Source organism: Lactuca sativa, chromosome 5 (assembly GCF_002870075.4).
Source record: "Lactuca sativa cultivar Salinas chromosome 5, Lsat_Salinas_v11, whole genome shotgun sequence".
NCBI classification, from domain to species: Eukaryota; Viridiplantae; Streptophyta; class Magnoliopsida; order Asterales; family Asteraceae; genus Lactuca; species Lactuca sativa.
The window spans coordinates 297,257,117-297,268,419 of NC_056627.2; the positions used below are offsets into that span (position 1 = coordinate 297,257,117).

Below are 11,303 nucleotides of genomic sequence, written 5' to 3' on the forward strand. Positions count from 1 at the left end.
TTTCCTTTCAGCACATACATTTGAAACTCTCATGATTTTTCAAATTGTTTCTAATAATATTATAAATAAGTTACCTAAACATATAATTATAATTTTTTGAAAAATAAATTTGATTCAAAAACACAAAATATATACAAACCGGGTTTCAATAGAAAAAACGTTATGTGGTTTGGTATATTAAGCTGAATCGGTCCAAGTTTGATCAATTTGGACTGATAAATGAAGCATTTTCCTTTCACCACATACATTTGAAACTCCCATGATTATTCAAATTGTTTATAATAATATTATAAGTTACGTAATGTTATATAAATATAAAAAAAATCTACCTAAACATAAAATTATAATTGTTTGAAAAATCACTTTGATTCAAAAGAACGAAATATATAATCGATTATATTTTATAAATGAATTCATTTTATAATGACATTTTGAATCATGAAAATACATATACACAAACTTTCTATATTAAGTGTCTAACTGAATTTATGATTTTAGGATTGAACAAAAAGTTATTCAATAAAAACTTGATTTTTTATAGCAACTTACGATATTACTGAAAAATGGAACTCTTGAACAATAAATTTTCTGAATAGCGTTTTATTTTTATTATTTAATATATTATTTAATGAAATGAAATTATTGGCAAATAAAGAAATGAGTTTAATTAAAATGTCTTCATCGCACATTGATCGTGAGAGTAAACAAGAGAATGTATTATCCTCTATAAATAGTAAAGATAGTGAAATATTTTAAAGTGACTAAGTCGTGAGATATTCCTTGCATCTAACTTTGTAGGACATTGAGTGTATTCTTTGGTGAGATTGTCTTTGTCGACAAGTGACTAATTAAATTTCAGAATTTTGAAAATGATTTTGGATCGTATCTTTTAGATTTGGGTCGAGTTTAATAAGGATCCAAGTGTCTTCTGACTGAGTTAGTCAAACTCGCTTCCATTGGAGGCCGAGTTTAAGTAACATGTCGAGTATTTGGTTGTGTTAGCAAAGTTTTACAACCTTGTATGTAATACAATTTAAAGTTTTAACCTTATAAAAGACATCACTATTATCATATGTTCTACATAATTATTGTAATATTTATGATACAAAACATTTTTTTTTACTATTTAAGATAAAAAGTTGTCTCTATTATCATCTGTTGTACACAATAATAAAATTTAAGATGGATAAAAAGATGTCTATGTTATCGTATTTTCTACATAATGATAATATTTAATATAAATGTTTTAATTGAATATGAAATTATTATTTAATAGATAACAATAACGATTTATTTATTTTTAAAAATAGTTCAACATAATAACAATACTAAAAATCATTTTTTTATATTTTTTATGAAATTATTATTTAATTATTAATTACAACAAGAAATGTTACCCCCGCTACGCGGGGGCCATAAGCTTTCAATGTTGTTTCCGAATCGATAAATATGACAGACGTAGAAAGTGCAAGGATGACAAGCCCGGGCTTTGCCCCGGACCGTTTTGTTCATGTTTTTATGAAAAAATGTAAAAGTTTTTACTGCAAGGACCAGAAGTGTCAAAATGGTAAAAGAATTAAAGCGGTAGGAACTAGCAAGGCTTTAGAAAAGGATCAAAGTTGTCGAACCGTTAAAGTTTTGTGGCCAAACTTTAAATATTAAAAGGTTCCTAAATAGAAAAGGGATCAAAGTTGTCAAACCGTTAAGGTTTTGTGGCCAAACTTTAAATATTAAAAGGTTTCTAAAAAATGTAAAAATATCGATTATAAGGACCAAAAGTGTCAAAATGGCTAAAAAATGAGGACCAAAGTTGTCAAACTGTTAAAGTTTTGTGACAAAACTTTAAATATTAAAAGGTTCCTAAAAATGTAAAAATATCGATTACAAGGACCAAAATTGTCAAAATGGCTAAAAAATAAGGACCAAAGTTGCCAAAGTACAGGGACCAATTCTGCCAAAAAAAACATAAAGTCCAGGAACTAAAATAGACAAAAATTATGGAAGTTCACTATTCATAAGAAACAATTTAGGAATTAGCAAGTTTTAGAAAAGGGATCAAAGTTGTTGAACCGTTAAAGTTTTGTAGCCAAACTTTAAATATTAAAAGGTTCCTAAACAGAAAAATGATCAAAGTTGTCAAACCGTTAAAGTTTTGTGGCCAAACTTTAAATATTAAAAGGTTCCTAAAAAATATAAAAATATCGATTATAATGACCAAAAGTGTCAAAATGGCTAAAAAATGAGGACCAAAGTTGTCAAATCGTTAAAGTTTTGTGGCCAAACTTTAAATATTAAAAGGTTCCTAAATAGAAAAGCGATCAAAGTTGTCAAACCGTTAAAGTTTTGTGTCCAAACTTTAAATATTAAAAGGTTCCTAAAAAATGTAAAATATCGATTACAAGGACCAAAAGTGTCAAAATGGCTAAAAAATAAGGACCAAAGTTGTCAAACTACAGGGATCAATTCTGCCAAAAAAAACATAAAGTCCAGGGACTAAAATAGACAAAATTTGTGGAAGTTCACTATTTATAAGAAACAATTTAGGAATTAGCAAGTTTTAGAAAATGGATCAAAGTTGTCGAACCATTAAAGTTTTGTGGCCAAACTTTAAATATTAAAAGGTTCCTAAATAGAAAAGGGATCAAAGCTGTCAATCCGTTAAAGTTTTGCGGTCAAACTTTAAATATTAAAAGGTTCCTAAAAAATATAAAAATATCGATTATAAGGACCAAAAGTGTCAAAATGGCTAAAAAATGAGGACCAAAGTTGTCGAACCGTTAAAGTTTTGTGGCCAAACTTTAAATATTAAAAGGTTCCTAAAATATGTAAAAATATTGATTACAAGGACCAAAAGTGTAAAAATGACTTAAAAATGAAGACCAAAGTTGTCAAACCGTTAAAGTTGTCAAACCGTTAAAGTTTTGTGGCCAAACTTTAAATATTAAAAGGTTCCTAAATAGAAAAGGGGTCAACGTTGTCAAACCGTTAAAGTTTTGTGGCCAAAATTTTAAATATTAAATGGTTCCTAAAAAATGTAAAAATATCGATTACAATGACCAAAAAGTGTCAAAATGTCTAAAAAATGAGGACCAAAGTTGCCAAAATACAGGGACCAATTCTGCCAAAAAAACATAAAATCCAGGGACTAAAATAGACAAAAAAGTATGGAAGTTTACTATTCATAAGAAACAATTTCCATAATATATATCTATATATATATATATATATATATATATATATATATATATATCTATATATATATATATATATATATATATATATATATATATATAATGATTTAGTTATTTTTAATATAAAATATTTTTTTATATCCCGCGCGTTGCGCGGGCATTCGCCTAGTGTGTGTGTGTGTGTGTGTGTGTGTGTGTATATATATATATATATATATATATATATATATATATATATATATATATATATATATCCTCTCTATTAAATTAAGATCTTTTTGCCGCATGTCACATTTTTATTTATTTTGCCACATGTAATTTTTTGGTTATTTTAAATTAATTTTTATTCCAAATGTAATTTTATGGTTTTTTTTCATTTTATTAAATTCTAAATAGTGTTTAAATGCAATAATAAATGTATAACAATTTTAATAATGAACATTTCTTCTAATTTCAAAATTACTAAATTAAAGATTCAATAATTTTCTTTATTTATTTATGTAAATTATTTGTTTAATTTTGAAAGAGAAAAAAAAACACTTTAATTTTTATAATTCAATATTTTCTTATTTTTCTTATAATTCATACTTCTCAAATATTTAGAATTTTATATTTATTTTTTTTAAATAAACTCATGTAATACATTGGTTTCACACCTTATATATATATATATATATATATATATATATATATATATATATATATATATATATATATAAAGAGAAGAGAGAGAGAGAGAGAGAGAGAGAGAGAGAGAGAGAGACGAAGAGAGAGAAAGAGAGAGAGAGAGAGAGAGAGAGAGAGAGAGAGAGAGAGAGAGAGAAAGAGAGAGAGAGGGAGGGAAGATCAATGGAGAACTAAATTGAGAGAAAGAACCAACAAACTTTTTATCTATAATGAATTTAGATACCATATTTTACATCCGTATATACATATATCTAAGACAAATGAAAAAAAATGGAAAAAATTGTATATGTGTGTACATATGCATATATTATTCAAAATGTATATTTGCACAAAAAAAATATGAATATGCATAAAAAATGCAATTTTTTTGAAAAATATATTTTTTTAATTTTAATTTCGAAATATTATGTATGTTTTCCATTATTTGAAAAAAAAAGATTTTTTTGTTATTTTTTCTTATTTATTAAATATTTATTTTTTATATATTTTTAAACAACAAAATATTCCTTACATTTCGAAATTGACATTAAGTTTTTTATCGAAAAAAATGTATTTTTAATGCATATTCATATGTGTTTGTATATGTGCATATTTTTAAAAACATATATGCATATGCACATGAATATATTTAAAAAAAACATTTTTAATGTCTCTCTCTATATATATTATATACATAAGAGTAAGCATATACTTATAAATATACATATGAATAAATATATGTATATACATATGCATAAGAATAAGTATACAACATATGCATATGCATATTCGTGTGTGTGTGTGTGTGTATATATATATATATATATATATATATATATATATATATATATATATATATATATATATATATATATAAAATGACATATTCATAAGAATAAATATATGCATATTCATAAGTACATACATATGCATATGAATAAGTAAGCATATACACATACATATGAATAAATATATACATATGCATATGAATAAGATTAAGTATATACATATGGAAATTAAATACATATGATTATGATTATGTATATGCATATGCATATGAATAAGCATATGCATATATGCGTATTCGTGTCACCGCCCTAAAATGGGAGATTTCGACCTATCCATACCGAAATATCACGATTTCGGTCCAATGTATCCCACCGAGAAGTATTTTCGGCCTAAGTGTTTTCGGTCCAAAGGGTTTGTGGTCCCAAGGGTTTGCGGTCTAGGAGGCTGATTTCGGTCTGAGGGTGGGGTCGTTGCATGGGATTTCGGCTAGGGGTGTTTTCAATCGGAGTTATCGGTGCACTAAGAAAACGTTTTCGGTTCTCTAATGAAATCACCAAAAGGTGATTTCGGCCCATACTTGGGATTTGATTCCCAAAACCGAAATCATCCAAGACAAATGAATTTTTATTATCTAATATTAAACAATTTAATTATTTGACTTATAAGTTTGGCTTTGAGGTTTATTTAATAACAAGATGAACTGGGAAAAGGGTAAAACAATCATTTTCATAAATTATACATGTGAGTGTTAACTCTAATGGGTTTAGTGTTAAAAACAAAATGCATGTTTAATGGCTTCTCATTACCAACACACAAATTTCAAAAGAGAATGAACAATCATAAAATACCAAACAAAATCGAGATGCAAGTACAATCTAGACAGAGTTGAATATGAAAATAACTGAAAATAGACAGAAACGAAAATGCAAAAAATAACACAAACCTATAGTAGAATTGATTAAAAGAGAACCTAATAGCAAAATTAGATCATATGTTCAGATATCTAAACAAAAAAACCACATAGAGTAGTTGTTAATTGTAATAAGGATTAAAAAGACCAATCAAAAGACGAATATGTTCTTCATCCTTTTAGACACATAGGAAAAGGAAAATTATCTTCATTAGTTGGGAAGATTGGTCGGACAAGACATTGAAATTGAAGAAAGCGCAAAATAGAAGCAAAACCATATCAAACAGACGTTTCCATCAAAATTGAACCCATCTTTCTTTTGTGTCAAGCTGTCATGTGGACAAAAGTGAATAGTATACCAAGAGAGAAGATTTTGTGGTGGGTGTCGATCGATTCTATGAATCGATTAACATCTAAACGTAAGGAAGAGCGATTCAAAGTGAGGGGAAAAAGAAAAAGGATGCACAATTCGTTGGTTCGCTCCCTGCAATTGAGTAAGCTATATATATATATATATATATATATATATATATATATATACATACAGAGAGAGAGGGGGGGGGGAGAGAGAGAGAGAGTCAGGTTCAAATGTGGATGAACAAATATTATGTGGATGTAGAGATTAATATGGACCAAGTATTTCAAAAACATGAATAAGGTAAAAATTGTAATTTTAAATATTATTTAATTTAAATAAATAATTAATTAAATCATCTACCCTTTAATTTAGGCAAATTACTTTATTTAAACCCCTACTGACTCTTCCATCGACACATAGGGGTGCAAACGAGCCGAGTCAAGCCCGCGCCTGACCAGGCTCGGCTCGGGCTCGTTTAAATTATATGATGCTCGAGCTCGAGCTCGGCTTGATTCGAGCTTTCTTTTACTGAGCTTGGCTTGAGCTCGTTAAGAATTATACAAGCTCGACTCGGGCTCGGGCTCGGGCTTGGCTCATTTTTCGTTTGATGTGCCTAAATAAGCTTAAGCTCGACTCAAGCTCGTTAAGAAGCTCGTTTACTAATACCCGAAATCCATAATTTTCCAAATATGTTTTTATTTTAATTTATATATTATATAAAGGCTCGTTTAGGCTCGTGAGCCTAATCGAGCTTAGTGACATTAGCTCGAGCTCGAGCTCATTTAATAAACGAGCTTAATATTAAGCTCGAGCTCGGCTTGGGTTCGTTTAAAACCGCTTTCGAGTCGAGCTTTTAACAAGGCGATCCCGAGCACCCCTATCGACACCCACAAAATCGTATCCCTCTCGCTTCCATCGAGATTTATTGAACCACCTCCGGTTAACACATCCTCTCTCGTGTGAAACTATGATTGGAGTGCCACATCCCATCGTAGACCTTCAGCCCCCTATCTACATGTGCGTTTCTTCCTGATTCTATCGCTCTTTCACTCTTTCTTCGTTTTTGATGTTTTCTTTCTTCTTTTCTTGGTTTCCTATTTCTTTAATTTCCTATGTGGAATCATGTTTCCTTAATTTCGTATCAGAAATATGTGATTTGTATATGATTTTGTTTACCTATTATGCGAGATTTGTGAAAAGAAGTGTTGATTCATGTTTCTTCAATTCATTTTTCCTCTAATTATTTTTTTCTTCTTTTTTATGTTGTGTAATGTTATGCTTTCAGTTTAATCTTCATTTTTTTTAGTACTTTCTACATTGATTATTAGTTGGTTTGTATTAGATTTTTTGACACAAATTGCATGTTTATATTAGATTATCAAATTATCCTATGAAACTTCATTAGAATATCTCAAATTTTATGCAAAGTTGTTACAATTAGTTTTATCAAAACATATCAGATTACTTGAAAAACAAATGCATTCTGTGAATATGATTTTGGTTACCTGCATTTAGTTTTATCATATTAGCCTTATGTATTTTATGAATCAGATTAGGGTTATGTATTCCTGTTAATCACGTATTAAACATTTATATTTTGAACTATAAGTTGTATTATTGGTCCATGAGGCCACAAGTGTATGTATTTATATTCTTGAACTTTATTATTTGTATGTGTTTTATTTCAGGACCACTCAAAATGTAGCAATGTTGTTTGGAACAACAATGATGGGTGAAAATTAAGAGACAATATCATGACAACTGAGATTCACCACACCAACATGTCAAAATATAACATCATGAAACAAGAATGAGAATGAAGATTCTTTCATGAATGACATTGTATTCTTATAAAATGAAGATTTTTTTTCAAAAACAACTTACTATAAAGCATTGCATTCGTATAGAATTTGACAAAAATTCAAAAAATGACATTGTCTTTTTATTGAATGTGATACTAAAATTTGTTTTTTTTTGTTTATTTTATGACCTTATATTCTTCAATAATGTTAATAATAGGTAATTATTCTTTAACAATGTTGTTATTCTTCAACTTATGGTTCAAAAATTTGTTATTCTTCAAAATGTTCATTCAATCAGAATATGTAGAATATATATTTTAAATTCTTGGTCCACATTCATTTCTACACCCACACAATACTTACTATCCACATTATAACACACACACACACACACACACATATATATATATATATATATATATATATATATATATATATATATATATATATATTCTGTTAGAATATATATTATAAACTCCTGGTCACATTTATTACTATATCCACACAATACTTTTTTATGAAACGACAAAATAACTAGCCTACTCCTAAATAACAACCTATACCACATACAATACTTACCATCCACATTATAACATATATATATATATATATATATATATATATATATATATATATATATATATATATATATATATATATATATAGAGAGAGAGAGAGAGAGAGCTAGGTTCAAGTATTCTAACTAATCATTGTGCGGAGAATTACTAAGAGAATAAGTTGTTTAACAATGCGAATACGTTCAACCTTATAAAAATATTGTCATTTGCATGTATTCTCGCTAATTATTATTTATTTTTGTTCTCACACATCGTTTTTCGCCCATTTTCATTCTGACAGAATATGACTCAATAAAATTTTGACAAACATTCCGACAGAAATGAGATTAATAATAATAAGTGTATAATAACCTTATAGACGATTTAATTAGTGAGAATGTGTGTTAATGACAATTGTTATGTAAGATTAAACGTATTTATATTATCAAACAACATATTTTCTTTATCATTTTCATAGCATATGATATCCGCACAATAATTAGTTAGAACAGAATAACCTAATATATATATATATATATATATATATATATATATATATATATATATATATATATGTATCTATGTATAGGCTTACGTTATTCTATTCAAAGTAATTATTGTGTTATTGTATGCATAAATGTGGGCGAATCAATTTTATTTATTTTAAGAATGTAAATAATACATATTATTAAATTAAAGATAATTAGAAAATACCATCTAATTTCATTTTAAGGGTATTTTAGTCAATTAACATAAATTTAAAAAAGGAAATTTGCATATTTTAAGGGATAATAAATTCTATTAATTTTAAAAATCTGATTGTAGTGATGATAATTCTCGAAAATTCTGACAGAATATATTTATAAAAAATAAAAATATTCTTGAACCATAAAATAATAAAAATATTTTTGAACCTATTTCTTGATCATAACTTTAAAAACTTCTTAGAGAATAACAAATTCTTGAACCATCAATTGAAGAATATAAACAAACATTACATTAATTCTTATAGAATACGGGTAACAACTGCTAAGAATTACATTTATTGCTAAAGAATAAAACTAAAAAATTTCAAATCGGAAAAAAAAAACATCAAAATCTAACAAAGACACTAATACATTCTAAAAGAATAATGTTGCTAAGAATCACTTTCAATTTCATGGTCCATTATTCAAGCATCAGTTGCTTCTGTGGAAACAAATCAAATGCATAAATCAGTAAGAAAATATCCATATTTCATTCCAACAGAATTGGAAATCGTGATTCCATTCTGATAGAATTGGAATTCAAGATTCAGTTACAGTATGCATTCTGTTGGAAACAAACAGCCCACCTACGGCTGATGGCTCCATTGAGGCGGGTGACCCCACACCTCGTCCATGCATCAACTGGGTCTGATGAAAACCTTCAGCCACACCGAGACCTCCTTTGCCCTCGCCTTCTTCCTCTTTTGTTCCCAAAAACCGTAGACCTTCGAAGGTCTCATCTGCCCCATATTATTTATAAAAAGATCAACTGAGTTTTGTATCTTCATCACACTATTACCACAAGTGAAGCCAGACAATTCCATATCAATATTTTAATTAGATAAGATCGACATTCTAATTTAGTTGTGATATGAATATGCCAACAAAAAATGATTTCATGGTCATTGTCTACTTCATACAACCAGGTCTTTTCTTATTCCGCTATTGAGATCAACATAACATATTAATTCCATGGTCAACTAACTAAACACATACATGCCTCTACTTTTCAGTAAATCAAAACAAAATTAACTTACACAATTTACTTCCACTGATAATAAATAAGACTGGAACTTCGTGCATCTCATAGCAGGTTATATTGGCATCAGTTCATACTAACGGTGACCTAAAAATCTCGAACAATAAAATAATCTATGATTGCAAATCATGCAGGTAAAAAATCACCACTCAATTTAATATCCTCATTCGAAAAATCTTTCATGACTTCATCATTACTACTAACATAAAGATTCACTAACTTCTCAGGAACAGAGACTGTAACAGAAGGGAACGCTACCTTCTCAGGGACAGATGGTGTAACAGATTTTGGATCAGGAACCACAGGTTTAGCTCCCAAAATATCCTTATCTTAGATCGTATCATTCACAGAAGGAAGAAACGATGTCTTAGAATTACTAACCTTGGATTTCAAAGAATTAAATCCGTCTACCATATCTGAACAAATCCTTTTTCCTCCACCAATTCATTAATAGTTTTGTTATTCCCAGTAGCTTGATAAGAAATCTCGAATTCTCCACTTTGGTCACCATCGATCACATTATCCATCGCTTCCAGCTCAGATTTGATGAAATTTGGATCAATATTCTCTTTGCCACATCCATATTTGATGACATCTCGAACCCCAGATCGTAATACGTATTTCGCACCCTCCTTAGGATTCTTCGATTCCAGATATTTCTTCTCTACCAAAATGCGATTGACTTGCGTCTTAATTTTCTCCTTCAAGCGTGGAGGTTTATCCCTAGTATAGGGAGTATTTTCCTTATGCAAAGCTCTTCTGCCTCTTCTAATTGCAACAGGCTCTGCATCAGGATCTTCTTCCGAACACGATCTGAAAGCGATCAGCGGCAACAGGATGGTGGTGACGATCTTTCTGTGGGTGATGGATTTAACGTGGTAATTTTGGGAGACGTATATTTTATCTGTTTTGGAGTCAGGGTTAGGGAGGATCGAATGGGATAGAATACGGTGATTGTTCATCGTTTTAAAAAGGGATAAAGGTAGGTCAAAGTAATTACCATAATTATAGGAGTGTATTTGTAGAAATTATTTATCAAATTACTAAATTACCCTTATTTATATGTTTGATTATTTATTTATTTTCAAAATTTTGATTTTCCCACATTTGTGCATACAATAACACAATAAATACTTTAAACATCTGAACATCTTTCTCTCTCTCTCTCTCTCTCTCTCTCTCTCTCTCTCTCTCTCTCTCTATATATATATATATATATATATATATATATATATATATATATAT

The 11,303-nt window shown here is 28.6% G+C and overlaps 1 long non-coding RNA gene across 1 annotated transcript; it reads right to left on the reverse strand.

The window, feature by feature from the left end:
- Positions 1–9,295: 9,295 nt before the first annotated feature.
- Positions 9,296–10,972, reverse strand: LOC122198129 (uncharacterized). The gene is made up of 3 exons (XR_006191997.1): positions 10,440–10,972; positions 9,607–9,811; positions 9,296–9,461 (listed from the first exon to the last, which is right to left on the reverse strand). It is a non-coding gene; the product is annotated as an uncharacterized LOC122198129 (long non-coding RNA).
- Between the last annotated feature and the right edge of the window lie 331 nt (positions 10,973–11,303).